The 22,019-nt window shown below is 38.5% G+C and overlaps 1 long non-coding RNA gene across 1 annotated transcript in view; it reads left to right on the top strand.

The window, feature by feature from the left end:
• Positions 1-5,483, top strand: part of LOC138176185 (uncharacterized) — a 61,231-nt gene extending 55,748 nt beyond the window's left edge. The window contains exon 3 of the long non-coding RNA XR_011172185.1: positions 4,591-5,483. This is a non-coding gene — a long non-coding RNA (uncharacterized lncRNA). The remainder of the gene's footprint in view (positions 1-4,590) is intronic.
• Positions 5,484-22,019: the final 16,536 nt, after the last annotated feature.

The following is a 22,019-nucleotide window of genomic DNA, read 5'->3' as shown; positions in this document are numbered from 1 at the left end:
ATTGTTTACTGCATAATTTGATAGGTAAATTACTTCAAAGATACTGATAAAATAATTTGTAATATTTTTTCATTGGTGATCTGTCTTATCAGAGGGTTTGTATATATATTTAGTTGTTTAAGAATGCATACATGATACCCACACCAAATCACACAAGTTCTTATCTTATTACTAAAAAACAATTTCCTCCAAATAGCTGAATCACAAATAGGGACTTAAAACAAAACAGAGTCAGTTATATTAAGTTGATAGACTTTGCTATGGAAGTAAGAGAATATTATCAGTTATACTATATCAATATTATAGCATATATGATATCAATAGCTATACTATATCAATAGAACATTATTAGTTATACTAAATTGACAGACTACTTTATTAAGGTTATTACCTTAATTTAATTCTTTAATTTATACCTTTAATTTATTCTCACAAGGCCACACTACAAATATAAATGTTAGCTACCCCCAACTCATACTTTTAATTAGGTTCCCCAGCATGGTTAAGTTTGGATTCCCAAAACAAAAAGCTCATGACTGTGGCATTTATTTATTGGAGTTCCACAATGAGAAAATTTACATGAGATCATCTCCCCTCCCAAACCTAGGGCACACTCTCCCACCAACCTATAACTTATCAGTGTGGAGAATTAATAATTATAGCATGCATAAGAGGACCCCCTTTCCCTAATGGGGAATACATGTGGATAGAGAAAATGACACCTCTCTCTCCTGCACTCACCCCCCACCCCCATCTTCTCAGAACATCTTTACACAGCAACTTGCCCAACAGCCTTGTGGTTTCCTTGCTTGGCTATAGTCTCCACCATATCCTCCAGCTTCTGGCTCAATAGCAGTGCTTGGCCTCAGGGTTCTTTCAGAGAGAATCAGAACCCTAATCCTAAAAACCTGCAGAAAGCCTTTCCCAGTTACACCCCCTCTGTCTCAGCAGCTTTCTCTTTCCTAACCCCAGCTCTATTTCCTTTCCAATCCCCCTCCTGGGTTAATTCTTCCATTTTAAAATTTTCCCTGAGGCTATTTACACCCAGGGACAAATCCATTGTCTGTCAGACCTCAGCTGTGACCCTTTCATATGCAAATAGACTATTCAAAATCTCACGCCTTTACACAAAGTAATTTGGGGGTGGGGAGGACACTAGCTACTGGGGAGATCCAGATAGATCTTGTGCTTGAAGTGGTGGTACTTGAGCTAAGCCTCAGAAAAAAAAAAAGATAAAGTGAGGAGGGAATGCATTCTAGGCCATGGGGCCAGCCTATGGGAAGGCATGGGGATAGAAGATGGAAACTCATGTACAGGAAACATTAGCAAGTGGGGTTGTTTGTTTGGTAGGAACTCAGTCTGATTGAAAAGAAGTCATCTAATGTGTACTAATGTGTAATAAGCCTAGAATAGAGACTTATAGTCCCCACTGCTGTATGTTCTCTTTGATGAGTTCTCTAAAAGTTCTAGAGGAGCACAGGTTCTGATGGTGGATCCATCACAGACCTACCTCATAAGGCCTGTTATTGCCTTCCCTGGGGGGTTAGTAGGTGAGGCCACACAATGGAAACACTGAAGGAGAGGGGAAGGAAAGCTACATGCTTTCCCTGGGCGTTGCCTAGCCCCATGAGCCAACGGGGAACCTGTGGCCTTGAGGCCACATGTGGTCACACTTGACGGCCTAGAAGACCAGATGGGGCCTGGAGACCACAGGTTCCTCACCCTTTGCCTAACCATTTACTTTAGACAGGTTAGTCTCACCACTGCGCAATACCTCTCAATACAGAACATATCTAGCTGACATTTTAATTTTTCCTCAAGTTCACTTTGGGTCTTAACAACTTATCCATATTGAATAACCCTAGCTATCTTTCTCTCCGTTGCCAATTACTGTGTATTTCTCTTGTTGACAAGAGGCAGCATCTATTAAGCAGTTCATTTTTTCTGATTCCTTGCTTGAATGGGCCAAGTTGACTTGAGGGTGATGGATGAGAGGCAGCATGGTGCAGTGGATAGTGCTCTTGACTTGGAGTTAGTAAGACTTGAGTTCAAATTTTGCCTTGTACATTTATTAGCTGTATGATAATGGGCAAGTTGCTAAATCTCTCTTAGCCCCAGTTTTCTTATCATGAAGATAGTGGGTTTGGAGGGGCAACTAGGTGGTAAGTGGATAGAGAACCAAACGTGAAGTCAGAAAGATGAGTCTTCCTGAGTCCAAATCTGGCTTCAGATACCTGCTAGCTGTGTCACCCTGGATAAGTCACTTACCTGTTTGCCTCAGTTTCCTCATCTGTAAAATGAGCTGGAGAAGAAAATGGAAAATCACTCCAATATTTCTGCCAAGAAAAACCCAGATGGAGTCATGAAGAGTTGGACACAACTGAAAACAACTGAACAACAACAGTGTGAGGCTGGACTCTACTATGATCTTGTGGTGAGAAGTCCTGAAACTGGTTGGTCAAGGAATATGTGGTTTGCTGTTAGATGTTAATTTTGATTCAGAAGTGCTGCTAGGTTAATTGAATTTGTTAGGTACTTAATATAGCAGACCTGCTCAACTTGGCAGTAGGCAGGGGCCAAAATTAAAATAGGCTAAACTTCTTCAGGTCACAGATATGTTTTTAGTGACTCACTGTCCAAATAAAAGTTTAATTAATGATTAAACTATTTTTCAAATAAACCACATATAAAGGGAGAAATTTCAATTAATTACACGTATTGCTTAAGATTTATATTTATCATGAAATCACATTAATGTTAGAAAAGTTACTTTGCTAAGGAGTACAAGTTTTAATACATTTTTCAGGTTTTCTTACCATTTACTTATAGTTACACTTATCAGCAATTAGTTTATCATAAGCTACTCTTCACTGTATGGTCATACAGGACAAATTTGTATTCTCAAAAACACTATTTTTTATTGGGACATAATCCAGAAACTGCAATCAACAAACACTTCTTAGAAATTTGAAAGCTAACTTTAGTGGCCATCTCATTTTCTAAGTTTACTTTCTTGAAAGACCATTACTCTCCATTGAGATTTTTCAACAATTTGGATGCTTTAATTTGTTTTTCATTGGTTTCCAATTTACTTAAGTCAGGATGTTTTGATTTGAAATGGCCAGGAAGATTGTATTTCTTTGGAAGGCTATTACTTCTCAGCAAACAAGGCACAATATTTTGTCTCTTGTATAAGTAACCAAGTATCTATTTGTCCGCTCTGGATTAAACACTCTGTTCCAATTTGATCTTCTGTTTCTTTTTATCACCCATTTTACAGAGTCATCACAGAAACTTCAATGTTAGAACCACAAAATCTCCACAGCAACTGCTCACATAGTAAGAAATACAGAACTGAGTGTCTGACCTTGGAAATAGTGCCAGACACTCATGTAAGTTGGAGGGCAACTGCACATCGAGGGAGGGGAAGAAGCCCTTACATTTTTGCCGCTCATTGCATAGCGGGTGTCAGCTGCATTGGTACATGGCTGCACTTACTTTGTCCCTGTTCAATGCCAGTAATGACCGAAAACACAGTGAAAAAAATATGACTCTTACTCCTTTTAGACTTGGTTGGTTGCTGCAGGTCATGTGACAAAGAGGAGCGAATGCACAGTGGCGACCCACCACCCCCAAGTTACATGATGGGCACAATAGTGACTATTGGAAGATGGGTTAAGTGGGGCATGAACAAAGTGCTCATTACATCTTTCCTTCCTTTTATATCCTCTACATTTTTTGTGGGCTGTCTGAAACCCTTTGGCAGGCCACAAGTAGCCCACAGGCTGTATTTTGTGCAGGTCTATACTATATGCTAGGCACTATGCTACAGGCAGGAGATGGAGAATTTAATGAGAACCTTCGAGGTCACTTGCCCAACTCACATCCATTAGCAGGTAGGATCTCTGAAGGGATGGCTGCTACACTTAAAATATCCTAGAAATAACCCTTTGAGATCTTATCCTCCCTAAATGCTAGCTCACAAGTCCCCATTGGTGTGCTTCCTCTAATAATCAGCCAGTAGGTTCAGTTAATTCTTTCTCAAAGGAATTTACCCAAATGGCATAGCATACCAGGGACATACTCTTCCACAAAAATCTCCTAATGTTTGGGGTCGGGGGGAAGAGAGGGCATGAATTTAAAATATAATGCTAGTGAGACACACTTATAGGGGACACATGTGTCCAAGAACTCGCAGCTCCAGAACTGCAAGGTCTCTATGTCCTTTTTACAGGTATGTTGTCAAAGACAGTCACTTACTGGCTGTGATGATTCCATTTCAAGGTTCAGTAAGCAGCTGCTGTCAACTCAGGCTGGGCAAGTAGCTCAACTACTGGGTTCTTCTCAGAGTATGGCATTACTGTTGAACAGCTCTATCTGTTGGTGCCCTGGGCACCCTCTTCAATGGCCAGTTGCAGGGTTTCTCTACCTCCAGCCACTGGATTAGCTGAGTGTTACTAAACTCACTTCATCTGGACTGCTATAAGGGTCCTTTTGGCTAGGGCAACAATATTTTGCATAATAGAAATAGAAACATTTTCTCTTTGACTCCCTCTGACCTGTTTTATGTTTATTCTTTTCTGATCTTAGGTGAATGATCCTTAGCCCCAGGGTGGATAAAACCAGACTTGAAGGTCAACGCATAAGTTCAAGAGATTCGTGATCTGGGTCCTTTAGATGGAGATGGCTGGCGGCAGCAGGAAGAATACTTGACAGCTACTCTCACCGTTCTTGGAGAAGATGACCACCAGCAGATAGATAGATTGGTAGGCAGAGCATTTATTAAGTGCTTATGTGCCTGGAGCAGTAGTAAGTGCCATATGTGTTTTAAAAATGAGTGAAGGAGATAGTCTCTGTACTCAAGAAGTTTAGATTCTAATGGAAGAAGATAGTATATGAGGGGGGACTGGAAAAGCAGTGATGAGGAGTAATCAAGACAGGGTAAGGTAGTGATGAAGAGGAGGGGAGGAAGTCTGGAGGGTGAGTCAAAGTGTGAGGTAAAGCATGATTGGGTTCCTTCCTAAAATGGTGGTCCCAGTGAGGGAGAGTGAGGCCTCAGTATGGAGTTTTCTCCATGGTAGGAAGGTACCTGGAAAAGGGGAAGAGAAATCTAGAGAGTAAGGCAGGAAGAAAAAGCCAAATCCCTGCTTGTTTTCCAGAAGCCACATACTTTGAGGGATATGGGGCAGAGTTAAGTCAAATGTTAACACTGCCTATTCAGTACTCTTGAAATCTACTTTGTCTTCTGTCGAGGTTTAATTGTCAAATTATTGCATGAATAAAACATTTATTAAGAATCTACTCAGTTTCTTAGCAGCCACTATACTACAGTAGAGCTACAAATGCAAACAAAAAAAAAGATAGTCCCTACTGTTAAATTTACATGGTGGGGGAAGGGGCGATATTTGACTTTCTGTCAACATGCAATGTCTTTTGTATGTTTTTAAATTTTTCTTTTGTGTGCAAGAAATAAATGCCTGTCCCATACCTGAATTACATTTTAAATTGAGTACCTTTTAAATTCCTCCTTTAGGGAGATCTAGACTTTAGCCAAAATATAGTCTTTTAAGTTATTTGTTCCTAGGATGCCGAGGTTGGAGGAGTCTAACCCATTTCATTGGAAGCAGGATTGCTGCAGGACTGAACCTGGTCCAGACTGTACCTAAGTACAGAACCTTTAGTGGAGAGGAGATGTGTATACCAGTGCCCAGCAGTGGTGTTTATTGTTATACAAAGGCAAAATAGAAAAAGCAAACAAATGTATGGACAGAAAGCCTGGTCAGGATCAGATAGACAGAGATAGTAAGACAAGTGCATGCCAAGGCTGGAAACAGCAGCAGGAAGCCCTTCAATGGGAGCAGATGGAATCTCTTTCAAAACACTGCCTTTTAAGGGACAGTTGACCTTCTGGACAGTCTCCCTCTGGGATAATCAATCTGTCCCAACCTTAAAGGAGTTCATGCTCACAAAGGGCTGAAGGTTCTATTAGCAAACCTTGTTCCCAGCTTTTGCCAGTTGATCCATACCTTGTTCACCAATCCAGAGTGATTTCAGTGGGGAATTATATCCTGACAATGATGTCTTCTGAACAAGAAGTCATGACTCAGCCATAGTGAGAAAACATGATGCTTACTGCAGTCCATAAAGAAGGGATGGCATATTTAAAGGAGGCAAAGATATTTCCCTGAATTAGCCTAAACTTCCTTATTTATAAAGTAAGATGGTTGAATTAGATGACTTCTAAAATCTCTGACACCTCTTAATTGTTATAATATTTTTGGATATGAATGCAGCCTCTCAGACACAAAGAAGCCCTCCAGAGAAACAAGAAATGTACTCGGAGACAAGGGAGTAAAGGGCTGGGGGAGGAGCTTTGGGAACATTAAGTTCATTATAGTATCAGGGTAAGAAGGGCTCAAGGAGGTAGAGGGAATGATGGAGATTTGATAGACTGGTAGAAATAGAGCAAGTCATAAAGGCAGATGTAGGGGTTGAACCACCACTATTGGGGATAACTGGTGGTCCCCCTCCCTCTCATCCCCTGAAACAGGCCTGGGGTGGAAGAAAAAGGCAGGTCTGCTTATTGTTGACTTTCTGCTGTGAGAGGGCCAATTCTGATGGGGGTACTTACATGCTTTTCCTCCACTTTCTAGAGGTAAACTCAAACCCCTCAGCAATCAAAATTGCAAATGCTACACAAGGCTTCATTTATCATTTTGTTGATTCTCTCCAAACTTAAGAAAGTGATGGAGAAATTATTAATAATGCAGATTAAATTTACCATGGGTACTTTTTTTTGGAGGGAGAAATGGTTGTTAAACATTTACCAATAAAGCCCTGTAAATCACACTGAGAGAGAGAAGACACAAGCTAAATCCAAAGTTTTCCTATTCTTTAAAGTTAAGTTTATAATTGTTGTTTTAATTAATAAGTGAGTAGTAAAGCTGTCTTACAGGATCAGTCCTAACTGTTTCTGATCTACATACCTCATTGAGGGGAAAACCAACAAGAAGAAGGTTCTATGATAGCAAAGTACATAGAGAAAATTTAAATTTTGTTTAAATTGTCAGACATGGGAATTCTTTTCTCTACTTCCTTCACCCACTGGGAATGTCCCAGCAAACTAAAAGAGAATCTTATGGATTATTATATTTTGTATAGTTTCCAAAACAGAGCAAAAGCTAAAGAATATTTCTACTTGATGAAAATCTAAGTTACAAATAAGCAGATTTCAGAACTGGAAAGGAGGTTGAAGAAGAATCTTTCAGAGGCAGGTTTCTCAAGCAAGTTCATTACCCCCATCATTTCTGACAGGAAATCTGTTCCTGATTGTGGGGCAGGTGGAGACGTTGAATAAGGGGAAGTCTCCCTGGGAGGGCTCAAGAGAGGAGTTTGGAAGGAGAGGCTGTGGCCATATGTAGGTGGGGGCCATGCAAGAAGGCTAGTGTAATGCCATGCACAGAAGCTTTCCAGAAGAATGCTACTGTGAACAGCTTTTAAGGTTCTGATTATACAGTATAGTGAACACTCTATTTATTCCATAACAAATCAAAACAAAACTTTAACAGAAAACCAAGGTACAGCATTCACAATATTACAACTTCTCAAAGTATAATAGTTAAAGTCTTCCACTCATGGGGCAAAGTATCACAGAAAATCACAGAATAATAAAATCACAATATAGTCTCAAAGTATAATAGTCAAAGTCTTCCACTCTTGGGGCAAAGTCTTGATTAACTTAATCAGTCACTTATTCAGCAATCAATTACTAAGTGTCATACACAAACCCCTCCACCCCTTGGGTCACTAGTAAACTATAATTCCATCTCTTCTGTAGCTGCTCTGCCACCAGATGCTGGCCCCAAGAAATTCTGACTGTGCCTCTCTAGGGATTTTCTTATATATATAGCATTAGCTACTGTGCTAAGTGCCTGCTACCTTTGCCAACACAAAGGGATCTTCTAATTCAAATTACTTTACCATTACAGCTAGCTTTTCTGTTAAACGAACCCCCTCCAATCATACTATAAATACAGGTGTCTAATCTGGCACCCCAAGCTCTACGCTTCCATAGACTTGGTCCAATCTCATAACTCCTAGCATATATATTGCTTTTTAGAGGGGAAGGCGGGGCAATTGGGGTTAAGTTACTTGCCCAAGGTTACACAGCTAGTAAGTGTCTCAAGTGTCTGAGACTGGATTTCAACTCAGGTCCTTCTGACTCCAGGGATGGTGCTCTATTTACTGTACCATCTGTTCGTCCCCCTCCCCCCCGCATCCCGCAGTATATTCTTTTTACAATAAGATAATAGTACTCATGTTGGTATAGTTGGACAGCAGGGTCCCATATGGCTATTAAAGAGGAGAGAGAGTATAATTTTGTTATTTTTATTGATTATACAGTTTTTTGAAAACAGTAGCAACAACAACAACAACAAAACTTTTGACCGTTTGATGGTCCTACGCTGATGTCTCTGTTTTGCATGGAGGTGACTTTGGGCTAAAGGCTATATCAGAAACACAAGCTATTATAGTTTCTACCATTCTGGAAAGGTTTAAATTTGGTCCATTGTCAGATTGTCTGTTACTGAAGGGTCAATCTAATTGTGTGAAGAAGTTCATCACCAGTAAGTGATGAGTTCCTTGGCCATTGTAACCCACAAAATCAATCAACAAAAATGTACTGTGTTCCTGACATTCAAAATCCTAATAGAAACATGAAAGACTCTGCTTTCAAGAGCCTTGTCTTTTAGCATGAGAAATAAAATATAAACATGTAAGTATATACATAATAATGCAAGGAAATTTTGTGAGGGCACTGGAAATTGAAGGGATTGTAAAAAACATCATGTTGAAGAAGGAAAAAAGGTACTCTAAGAGCTGGAGGTGATGAGGTAGTGCATTCCAGGCATGAGGGACAAATCATGGAAAAGCATGGAGATGAAGATGTTGTATGTGATGAATGGAGTGGAGTAGGCCAATATGGATGGGCCATAGAATTCACAAGAAGCAAAAATATAAATAATGTGCTAAGTAGTCTGCTTTTATTTTTGTAGCAACAGTGATGGAAAACAGTATAGAAAGAGCTAAGCAATGGAAATTTTAGGCCACCCTTAAAACATTCATTGAATCAATGATATTCCAAATACAGCATCATTGTCCAATAACTAATCAGCCAATATACTACCAGGAAAACTAACCCACATTAACATTGTCATTTGTGGTGTAAAAGAAATCATGAGATGCAAGTAAGTTGCTCCTAACTTGGAGAGTGGTTCACAGGTTCTTTATGGAGAGACAAATAATGGAATTATGGAATGAGAAACACCATTTCACAAAACATTTGGCTATCTCACGTTACAAGAGCAACTTGATAAGCATATGCAAAAAGAACCTTATGAAAATAAATGCAGCTTAAGTGCCACACCTGTTAGAGAGGTTTGGAAGGTAGTAAAATTCTATAAAGATATTAATGTCGTGAAAGAAAACCCCTGAGAGACAGTTTCTGGGTAATTAATGATCAATTTATTAACTAGGCTAGCTAATAATAAACTGATGCTCAATGATTTCTCTAAGTAACCATAGATCATCAAGGGAGATTCTGAAATGCCTTAAATCAGATGTATACACTCTGAAAGGGAACTCCTCTGACAAGTGAAACTCAACCCTGATTGGTGAACATTTAATGAGGGGGTGGGCTAAAAGTCTTCAGCTCGTCCTGCTAAGAACATGACTTGTTCATGAGAATCAACAGCCTCCAGGCATCTACGTAGGGGAAGTCATTTCTGTCTGGACCTCTCTGGCTCGTTTTACCTGTCGTGAATCGGGCCTCCCTAAAACTCTAATGGAGGGGATCAAGAAATGGAGTTTCTTCCCAGGCCAGGGTCTTGTCCAGATTGGATTCTATTTATACTCTAAAGAGAATTAGGCTTCCCAGTTGGGTGAAGTCCCACCCAACCTAGTTAACAAGCGGTGCCTTAGGGGCTAAGAGTAATCACAACTCTCAGACAGGCCCCTTTTCAGGAGTTCTTAACAGAAATAGGAGGAAAAGGGTGGCTCACAAATTAACAATTGGTTAATAACATAATAATATAATATTAAGTTCTCCCATTAATGAGATCCTCCAAATTAAGGCAATATATACCTTGATATTCAAGTAATTTAATTCAAAAATTGCAATAGAGGATAGTAGAAAACATGGTTCAAATTAAGAAGAAAAAAGTCAAATATTTGTATACAAAACAGAAGCCTATAAATCAGGAAAACTTTTCTTCAAGGAGAATGTAGAAAGAGATCAGAAGTGGTGCCACTAAAAGAAATCAGGAAATGTCTGGTTAATAATGTGGGAATCATATCAGAATCACATATCTGTGCTGTTAGAATGTCAACTGGTTAGAACAAATATAAATATTCACACTTAATTGGAAGAAACCATAAAGAAGAGATGTAGTATGTGACTACTACAGCTTCAGCCTGACCTATTCAAATGAGCTAAACATTCCAAAGAAAAATAAGAGGAAGAAAACAAGATGACTGTCTGAGGAGGCTTTACAAATAGCTGTGGAAAGAAGGAAAATAAAAAAGAGAAAGGGGAAGATATATCCAATTGAATGCAGAATTCCAGAGAATAACAAGGAGAGGTAAGGTTTCTTAAATAAGCAATGCAAAGGAATAGAAGAAAATAATAGAATGGGAAAGACAAGAGATCTCTTCAAGAAAATTAGAGATATGGAAAAAATATTTCATGAAAAAATGGGCATGATAAAAAGTTAAAATGACAGGAACTTGACGGAAACAGAAGAGTTTAAGAAGAGGTGGGAAGAATTCAGAAAAAGAACTTTACAAAAAGAATTTTAACATCAACACTGGTTTAGTTACTGATCTGGAGCCAGACATCTTGGAGAACGAAGTCAAGTGGGCCTTTAGAAGCATAGCTAGTGGAGGTGATGAAATACCATCTGAGCAATTATTTAAAATCTTAGAAGATAATGCTGTTAAAGTACTGTACTCCGTACGCCAGCAAATTTGAAAACTCAACACTGGCCACTGATTTGGAAAAGATTAGTTTACATTCCATCCTAAGGAAGGGCAATGCTAAGGAATATACAAATTACCAAACAATTGTGCTCATTGGATATACCAGCAAGGTACCTGGTACAAAGTACCAGGCTACTTAAGATTCTGCAAGCTAGGCTTCAGCAATAAGTGAACCGAGAATTACCAGAAGAGCAGGTTGGTTTTTGAAGAGGCAGAGGAACTAAAGCATTTGCTGGATTATGGAGAAAGCAAATGAATTCCAGAAAAGCATCTACTTCTGCTTCATTGACTACAATAAAGCCTTTGACTGTGTGGATCACAACAAAATGTGGCAAGTCATCAAAGAGATGAGAGTACCACATCCTGACTGTCTCCTGAGGAACCTACCTGTATGCAGGCCAAGAAGCAACAGTTAGAACTGAACATGGAATAACTAATTTAACATTGGAAGAGAAGTTTGACAAGGCTGTATATTGTCACTACATTTATTTACCTTGTGTGCAGATTACACCATGTGAGATGCCAGGTTAGATAAATCAAAAGCCAGAATTAAGGTTGCCAGGAGAAATATCAACAATCTCAGATATGCAGATGATATTGGCAGAAAGCAAAGAGTAATTAAGAGTTCTCTTGATGAGGGTGAAAGAAGAGAGTATAAAAGTTGGCTTGAAGTTTAACATAAAAAAAACAAAACTAAGATCTTGGCAACTGGTGCCTTTACTTCCTGGCAAATTGAGGGAGAAGAAATTGAGGCAGTGTCAGATTTTCTATTCTTGGGCTCAAACGAGCTCTGCAGATGGCAACTACAATCCTGAAGTTAAAAGACACTTGCTCCTTGGACTGAAGGCTATGGCAACTCTAGACAGCATGCTAAAAACAGAGACATCACCTTGCTGACAAAAGTCTATATAGTCAAAGCTATGGTTTTTCCAGTAGCGATGTATGGATGTGAGAGTTGAACTATCAGGAAGACTGAGTACCAGATAATCAATGCTTTTGAATTACAGTACTGGAGAAGACTTTCGAAAGACCCTTGGACAGCAAGGAGATCAAATCAGTCAATAATTAAAGAAATTAACTCAGATTACTCATTGGAAGGTCAAATACTGAAGTGGATGCTTAAATACTTTGGCCATGTAATAAGAAAATGGAATTCATTGAAAAAGATGCTGGAAAATGTTGAAGGCAAAAGGAAAAGGGGATAGCAGAGGATGAGATGGAGAGATAGTGTCATGGAAACAATGACTGTGAATTTGGACAGTATTCAAGAGATAGTGGGAGGGGTGACTAGGTGGCACAGTGAATAGAGCACTGGCCTTGGAGTCAGAAGGACCTGAGTTCAAATCTGGCCTTAGACACTTGATACACTTACTATGTGTGACCTTGGGCAAGTCATAACCCCAATTGCCCTGCCTTACACCCTCCAAAAAAGCAGAGAGAGAGAGAGAGAGAGAGAGAGAGAGAGAGAGAGAGAGAGAGGAAGATCGGTGACTTGAAGAGATGAGAAACTGTCTCAGCCAACAAACATTTGATCTCTTTGGAAAGGGAATTTATGGGAGCCAGGGCAATACTCAGTTAAGAATAGATATTTATTTATAAAATCTTACAGAGTAATATGGTGGATGATATGGGCATCATTGTTCTAAAAAAACTGACAACAGTAAAGGAAAAATCAAATTTAAGAAAACTTACTGTGAGGTTCACTTAAACCTGATCATCTTCAAAGCATTTATTTAAAAGTGAAAGTAAAAAGAACTCAGAAAAGATGAAAAAATGACAGGGAAATCTGTCAACATGTTTATAAGAAATTACTCTTCTCATCAAGGACAGTGGAACCATCACATTTAAGTAGGAACATATCAGACACCTTTGTGCTTTATGAGTAGAGAGAATAGCATTAAGTGAGATTAAGATGGGAAGAGCAGTGAGATCAGAATAATCACATACCCAGGGTGTATATGCTGAAGGTACAGAATTTTTAAAGCATTAAAAGATCAATTCTCAAGATACCTTGGAAGAAATACCAGAGGGAAAAGACAATCAACAGAACAATGAAAACTCCTGACCCATGTCTACTGTCTAGCATCTCTCTAAAAATCTTTATGAGACTGAGCTACGTACCTATCCAAATATTTTTATATACCTATATGTTGTGCATATGTGTATATATGTGTATCTGTAAATCTTTGCTAATAGAATGTAAGACCCTTGAAGACAAAGGTTATTCATAGTAAGCACTTAATTAATACTTGCTTGCTTGCTCAACTGATAAGGGAAGGAGCTGTGATTTCATCATTATTGGTACCTCCTAGTATAGGCACATCCTTCATCATCTACCTACATAGATCATAGGATGTCATGCTTATCATAAGCAGGTAAGTTGTAAGGAGTTGTTTAAGGTACATAGAGATTAAATGACCTGTCCAGAGTCATGCTGCTAGTACATCTCAGAAGCAGAATTTGAACCCAAGTCTTTCTGACTGTAAGCCCCATATTCTATCCACTATTCCACACCATCATTATACATTGATAATTTTCTTGATAAAAATATGAGAATAGAATAGGAAGACTTTTTCAAATAATATTTTGTAGTAGATTATCTTTATTACTAATTGAATATAACAAAGTATTTCATCCAATGAGCAAAATGAAGGTTTAATGTTTACTCTCCAACAAGGTTTCTCTCATCTACAAGCTGAAATCATTGAAGAATCTTCAGTAGATGCAACAACAGAGATTACTTCATTCAACAAAATTCTGACTTTCAATATATGGTAAAACAAAACAACGATGCATACTTACCACTCATCATGGTCATGAAAGACGTCCAGGAAAGAATTCAAATGGAAAAGACAGTCCAAAAGATGGTGGTAATAATAATAATAGTAGTAGTATCCAGGTTACTATGCTAGCCTAATATAGCACCTACTACATGCCAGGCTCTGTACCAAGTGCTTTATAAATATCTTATTTGATCCTCACAACAACCCTAGAGGTAGGCATTGTTATTATGGCCATTTTACAGTCGAGGGCATGGAGGCAAACTGAGGTTAAATAGCTTGCTCAAGGCTCCAAAGCTAGAAAACATCTTATTCTAGATTTGAACTCAGGTCTTTGTGACTCCAGGTCCAGTACTCTATCCACTCTACCATCTGAATGGTAGGGTCCTCAAAATGTTTCTGTTTCTAGCTACCATTGTGCTGATTGAATCAAGCCCCAGAATATTAGAAAACCTTCTAAATTATTACTACAACCACCCTGATAGGCTCAGTTTTATAACCCATATAGTAAAAACCAAATGGATGAAGAATACCTGTTATAGAGACATTATGGATAAACAGTGAATTGGACCCAGAATTGAATGAGAGGAGGAAAGAAGGCTAAACTACATTTGGGAAGCAATGTCGTGCTTCTCATCATCCTGTTTCTCTCTGAAACCAAAAACTTTGTAATACCAACTTTCTTTTATTGATATTTGACTGGAAATCATGGAACACAAAAATCAACATAGTGGACAATCCAAATAGCAATGGACTGTTGTATCTAGGGAAGCTACAGCATGATACCAAAGATGAATTGAATATAAAAAGCCACATAAAAGATATCATCCATAATATATGTTTAGAAAGGGAGATGGGCTTAAGCAAGAATGAAGCATAACAGAAGGATAGACTGAATCCTGAACTAGAGCCCTCATAATGTTAGAAGACCTAGAGGAAGGCCTCTATCCTGTTGGGTGAAGCTCCTCTCCAAGATATGTGGGAGAATGTGGACAGCATTTGCATAGATTGGGAAGTAATGGCTGAATTGAAATCTGCATTGTAATAGGAACAACATTTCCCTGATGCAACTTCTTTCCTCCCACCCACAACATGGGTTTATCTAAAAGAATGCAAAGATTCCCCCAGGACCTGCTTGGCCAGATCATCTTAAAACATTCCAGTCACATAGAGTGTAGGTCTTTCAACCTTGGTGGGTGCTGAAGACCATGTGCAATTACATACTCTGATGATCTCCTGATAGGATGGACTTTGGTGAGGAGTCAAGGGAGGCCACAAGCACCAGGGCTGAAAATAAGTGCCATTGTATCTTTGATGTGTATTCTTTAACCTTCCTCTTCTTAAATATTCAGTGACTTAAGTGCCTCATTTTGTCCCCAAATTGAACCTGAACTAAGAGAGTGCTGATGATAGAACTTGTCTCCACTCTACATTGTGGAGGGAATGCCCTCATTGAAGAGATCAGAGATCCTCTGAAGCATAGAAGGTTGTGATTATTATACATTTTCTTTCATAGTTTGTTTTTGGTCATATTTAAAGAATCCATGAGATTCCATTGCTGTAGGAACTTTCTTGATCTTTTCTGTTCTAGCACATAAACTGTGGGCTGATTCTCCCAATGCACATTCAGGCTAGTGGGTAGCGTGATCAGAATAAGGCTACTGCTCCTCTCAGAGCTCTAGGGGGCAGTAATCCTGAAAAATTTGGAGGCTATGTCTTCAGTAAAACAGCTCATGAGTCTCCCATCTGGTATATTCCTCCTATATCATTTCCTGACAATACTTCCCCAGTGGCATCTCTCATTAATACTTCCCCAATACCTTCTAACCAGTGATTATTGCCCTAATATAATCTTGACCAGTTGTCTCAATATCATTTAACTAATGAATTTTGATTTGCTTTTATACAAGATATTTACTGAGAATATATAATAAAAACTGAAGTACAAATAGCTCTGAAAATGGGAACTACTTTTTCAGTCTGTTGAAAGAATGAATTTAAATTTATAGTGGTTTCTATCAACCACCCTACTCCCTCTGCAATATTCACTTCCAGGAACTCATATATTTCCTCAAGCTCTGAAACAGAGAGAAGGGCCCCCCATCATACATTTATGAAAGCAGGCTCACCAGGTCTTCTCCTGTGTTGATACCAGTAAGAGTGTTTATGTTCTAAGAGCTGGGCTCTCTTTGGCCAATCTCATGGTTACATGTAATGGAGAGATTTTTGTTGTTATTGAACAGAATTTATCCCATTAGAAAACCACCCCATAGTTATAAATGTTTAAATTTTTCAAGGATCCTTGATTCCCACAAGGTAAATATTTCTACCAATAAAAATAGAAGTCCTAATACAACTTATTAGATGATCTTTGATAGTTCCTATGGTTAAAAAAAAATCATCGGTCCAGTCTAGCTGTGAGCCTTTCTGGTCCCTGGATGACAGATGATCACTAGGCTTATACTTAGTCTTTACAGCTTATCAGACCATGCCAGAGGTTGGACCACATTGTCATTGCCTTCAATAACCCAGGATAATGAAGAATTGAAGTAGGACCTTAGCAGGACAAACTCACTCGGTACTCATGACCTGGTTAGGTGTCCATACACTGATACAGGAAATAATTATGCTTTTATCACTTTAAGGAACTCTCCCCATCAATACAAATGGCATATTAAGTCTATGACTTAGTAGATAAGGCTTAGAGAGTTGTCTGAGTCACTCAGAGGTGGAGTAACTTGCCTAGGTCACACAACTGGTAAATGGATTTGAATGAATCTTCTGGATTCTCTGTTATAACCACATTGCTCCTATAGGGTCCAAAAATAATAAACCAAGTTTATTCCAGAGAGACTTTCCTTTTGAGGTGACATAGGCTATACTCAAAATTAGGTATATCAGATTAAGATTAAAGCTTTAAAAATTATTTGCACATTTTGTTTCTACACAAGAGATATTTCCCAGCAGACATCCAAACAACCTCCATACTGAGCTACATTGAAAACAATGTATTGCTTGTCAACAGAAGGGAGGAATCCATCCTTTAAATTTAATAGCATGATATTAACATAGGGGCAGCTAGGTGGTGCAGTGAATAGAACACTGGACCTGGAGGAGTCAGGAAGATCTGAATTCAAATCTGGTCTCAAACACATGCTAGCTGTGTGACCCTGGGCATTTAACACTGTTTGCCTCATTTCCTCATCTGTAAAATGAGCTGGAGAAGGCAATGGCAAACCAGTCCAGTATCTTTGCCAGGAAAACCCTAAATGGGGTCACAAAGAGTGACTGAAAAGACTCAACAACAGCAACAACAACAACCGCAATGACAACAATGACCATTAGCTTTGCCTAGGGTTTTGTTGTAACCTCAACATGTTAACTTTATTTACAGTGTTGTGATTGTATATTTCTTCTTTTGGCATTTCTTCTTAACTTTGCATCGCTACATGCAAATCTTACCATGTGACTCTGAAATCTTTTCACAATTTCTTATTTGTGCAGCTCTTTTCCTATCTATGGGTACATATTTTCTTTCCAGCTTTTTGTTATCGCAAAGAAATCTTTATACATATGGGTCTTTTCTTGCTGTCAGTATTCTTCTTGATGCAGTCTCAGCAGGGGGATCTCTGGGTTAAAGGCTATGAACAAGTTAGTAAATTTTCCTGCAAAACTCCAGATTTGTTTTTCACAACCAATTCACAGCTCCACCAACAGTGAATTAATTTGCCTTTCTTCCCACAACCCCTCCAAAACAAATTTCCCCCTATTTTACTATCGTTCCTACTTTGATTGGTTGTAGAGTGATACCTTAAGATTATTTTAAATTTCATTTCTTTGATTATAAATAATTTTGAACAATTTTTTTCAGGTGGTCATTGATGGTTTGTATTTCTTCTCTGGTTCATATCCTTTGCCCACATCTACTGGTACTCCTAAGGATTTGTATCAATTGCCTAGAGATTTTGGATGTTGGGCTTTTATGAGAGATATTTGAGATGACAGCTTTTTTTTATTGTTTGTGAGATACTAATTGGAAGGGACATTTCCTCTTTTGTTTGCAGGGACAGGAAAATGCCCTTTTTTGTCTGTTTATATAAATGATCTCCCTAGTAATCAGTTAGCCATCTGAACCCTGTTTGGTGAAACAATATCCTTCAGAGATTCCTTCTTTTTGCTTCTCAGAACTAGGAAGAGTGGAATGTTAGAACTGAAAAGGACTTTTAGACGTCATCTAGTTCAGACCCCTAATTAGATGGGATTAGAACCATAGACTTCTAACTACCAGTCCACTACTCTCTCCACAATACCACAATAGGCAAAGTGCCTTAGCAAGTTTCTAAGCCAAGTGCCCTGGGCTGTATCTGGCTGAGGACAAAGCAGTTAATTAATTCAGTTAGGACTGTGTGCTGGAATTTGTTCTAATAATCCTCCAGAAATAATTATGGGGTGTAGACAAATGCAAGCAACTGTGGAGGGAAAGACAATTTCTAGCTGTGTCCTGGGGATCGCTAAATGGAACAATGCCCTCAGATGCCCCACTGTAGTTTTAGTTCTGGATTAAGTCAATTCAGTTAAAAAAAAGCAAAACAAAGCAAAACACTTGGTCAAACCAGATAGTTGACATTAGGTAGACAAAAAAGAAAGAGAGAATTGTTTGCTTTTTTAATTTAATTTTTTTTTTTGCTTTTCAATTGGTTGTTTTGGGGTTGTGGAGTAGTGTGTACCTAAAGCCACAACTAACTCACCCAGGTAGTAAGAGCATGTCTCTAAAACTAACAGGGATTTCACCACATAATCTGGTGAAACCAGAGGCTATTGCTTCTATTAGTCACTGCCCAAAAGTACCGTCTTCTGAGGTGCTGACTCGGCTGGGCAGGAGGGCATGCAGTGACTCATTTATAAGCAGGAAGTGCTGACTCAACTGGGCAGAAAAGCAATGCAGTGGTTCAGTTAACAGCTGGGTATGTGAGGAGGGGTATGAGAAAAGGCCCTGAAAATGGAAGGAGGAGGGGGAAAAAAAAAAGGAGAGAAACATGGAAAGCTTAAGAAACATTTTCTATCTGTTCTCTTGGCACTATTTTGAAAGTATCACATATTTTTTCTTCTCTTGTAACAGTCTCTTGAGAGTTGTAAAGTTTACAACATTATACTCTTGATATATGGGCAGAGCAAAGGGCAGAGATCATATTCTCCAGCTTGATTGTAGGCATTTGATGATAAATTGGTTTGCATCATATTTACCTAGACTATCTAACACCACCTGCTTTTGCTATACAAATTTTGGAGTATCATCCTCTTAAAAATATATCAGCCCAAATGTAATATATCTCCAGGAGATAGAGCACATAAAATCAGTAATTATGCATATTCCACAAATAAAAATTTTTCCTAGCAAACTCAAAGAGCCCACATATCAGATTGCAGTCACTGTGCCACCCTTGATGCATGAAGGATTTAATAAAGTAATTCCAGATAAAATTTTAAAAATTTTGTTTTACCAGATACATGACTTCACTGTTGCAGGATCTCCCAGTGAGGAAAATCCCTCTACCAATGCCTTTCCACTCTTTAACATATTTTTAGAGAGATGTCGAATTAAATAAATTAATATTTTTGATTACATGATAGAATGTAATCTCCTTAAGGGCAGAAACCATATCTTACAAAGCTCTGTAGTGCCTGGCACAGTGCGATTGAATTGATTTTATTTCCTAATGGGACCTCAAGCGACAGTGAAACGATCAATGTATTCTTGAAAATATCACTTGTCTGCTCACCAACTCTCCAAAGGTGTTACAGTAAAAAAAGCTATCTTTTTGTATATTTCAAAGGATCTGTGACATCATTTATGTGGGTATGTCCTCCAATATGTGCACGGATCTGTCCTTTCCTTAAAAAAAAAATAGATATGTTGATTTTTTTAAAAGTCACTCCTTTCCTTTACTCTCTCCCTGAAAACTTTTTTTTAACAAGGATATATAAATAAGACATTATTCTGGGAAAGTTCTTTCTTCAAATCTGTTTCTTAATCTTTAAGATGAGGACAATACTACCTTCCTTATAAGGTTGTTGTGAGGAATAAATGAGGTAAGAGATGTAAAATACTTTTCAAATATTAAAGAACTATGTAAGTATTACCTATTGTTATTTTTCTATACCTATAGTACTCTATAACTGTGGAGAAGAGTGTGATAGATTTCATCTTCAGTTCTCTTAAGTCAAAATTGGCCCCTATATTGATCATATTTGTGATGTCTTTCAGTTTTCCTTTATTGTATTGGAATCATTGTGTAAATTGCTTTCTTGGTCCTGCTTACTTCACTTTGTTACTATGTCTTTCTAAGTTTGTCTGAATTCTTTGGTTATCATTTCTAATGCAATAATATTCCATCTAATTCACCTAAAACAATTTGTTCAGCCACATATGTGTGTGTATCAACTCTTCTTTCTGTCATTGAAATCTGTGAAGTATATATACTCATTATTGGCATTACTGTTTGTATCAGCAATGCCATATTCACAATGCCTATGGAAATTACAGATATGCTGATGTAATTATCCATCACAAAATACATCAGGCTTCCTATATGGGGGAATAAGCTAGAAAATTTATTAAAATACCAAAAGACTGGTTCCCAAAACCAGAAAGTGAAAGCCATCAGAGTAGTTATGAAATTGGCACAGGTAGATAAAGTAGAAAGCACCCACATTCTCAAGCCTTTAAAACAGAACAGGCTACCTCAGGCAAAGGTCCTCCTCTCCCCACTCACAGCAACCACCCAGTGTCCAGGAAGCGTGCTCCCAGAAACTCCAGCCCCTGGCAGTCCTCAGCAGGAGTCCTTAGTAGAAATTCTGGCTGACTCAAAAAGGGCTTCGCGCTGCCGCTGCCGCTGCCTCTGCTGCTGCTGCTGCCGCCGTCGCCACCACTGCTAGCCACCACAGGAACTCTAGCTTGACTTCTGCTTCTTCTTGCTCTGCCCCTTCCTGCTACATCAGCAAGTCCAATGGGGCATGGAAGATCTTTAAATCCCATAACCCTTACACTGTTTCAAAGGGTAAGTTCAGTATAGTAATTTCCTCAAAAAGTGCTCAATTTTCTCCCTAGAATCAGTGGACAAATTCACAATTTGGTCAACAATGTATTAGTGTGTTCTTCTTCCCATAGCTCCTTCAACATTCATCATTTTAGTGCCTATCACCTGTGCCAATCTCATAGGGGTGAAACCTCAAAGTTGTTAAAGTTTTCTTTACTGTTGTTATTAGTGATCTGAAGCATTCTTTCATATGCTGTTCATATGTTCTTATCCTGTGTGACTCTTGGTCCTGTATGTGAGGAAAAAGATGTGTGTATTTGGTGAGGGTTAGTGTGAAATAAGGTTAGAAAGGTAGACTGTTGCCCAGTTGTGGAGGTCCATATATGTCAGGCTTAGGAATTCATTCTGAACTGAATAGGTGAAAGGGTTTCTAAGAGTGGTGCAGTCAGATCTGTACAGAAGGAGGCTCAATTTGAAGGATAGGTTGGAACAGAGAAAGAGTAAAGGTGGAAAGACCAGTTGAACAACTACTACAATAATACAAGTGGTTGATAATGAATAGGAAGTAGGATAGAGGGTACAGAAGGAATCAATAAGACTTAGCAGTTGATGAGATGTGAGAGATGAGAGAAATGAGTCAAAGATAACATTAAGATTATTAGGGACAGGGGTGGCCAGGTGGCACAGTGAGTAAGAGTGCCAGCCCCAGAGTTGGGAGACCTGGGATCGGTTCTGGCCTCAGATACTTAACACCCACACAAAAATAACTGGCTGTGTAACCTTGAGCAAGTTACTTAACCCCAATTGCTTTAAAAAAAAAAGATTATTAGGGACTGTGGTGATGTCAGTGAAAGAAGTAGGGAAGTCAGAAAGAAGAATAGGTTTGTGGGGAAAAGGTAAGTTAGAAGTACTCATTTACATAAAGTCATTGGATATGCTAATTATAAATCAGATTTATCTATTCATTTAAGTAATTCACCTAAAAACCTATATCTACTAGGCACTATTTTGTCTATTTTCAGTTACTGGGTATTTGAAAATGATAAGACAGATTTAAAAAATTAAGTTCCCAGAAAAATGTGGTCACTGCCAATGAATTTGCATGCTTTCTCACTTATGAAAATGGACCCAGTATGACAAGGTCCCCAAGGAGAAGAGTGGTGAA

The sequence above is a fragment of the Petaurus breviceps genome, unplaced genomic scaffold (genome assembly GCF_028583685.1).
Source record: "Petaurus breviceps papuanus isolate PSGF00001 unplaced genomic scaffold, PetGlider_PUasm1.0 84, whole genome shotgun sequence".
NCBI classification, from domain to species: Eukaryota; Metazoa; Chordata; class Mammalia; order Diprotodontia; family Petauridae; genus Petaurus; species Petaurus breviceps.
The sequence above is the reverse complement of the archived record's forward strand: the minus strand, read 5'-3'. Positions and strand labels throughout refer to the sequence as shown.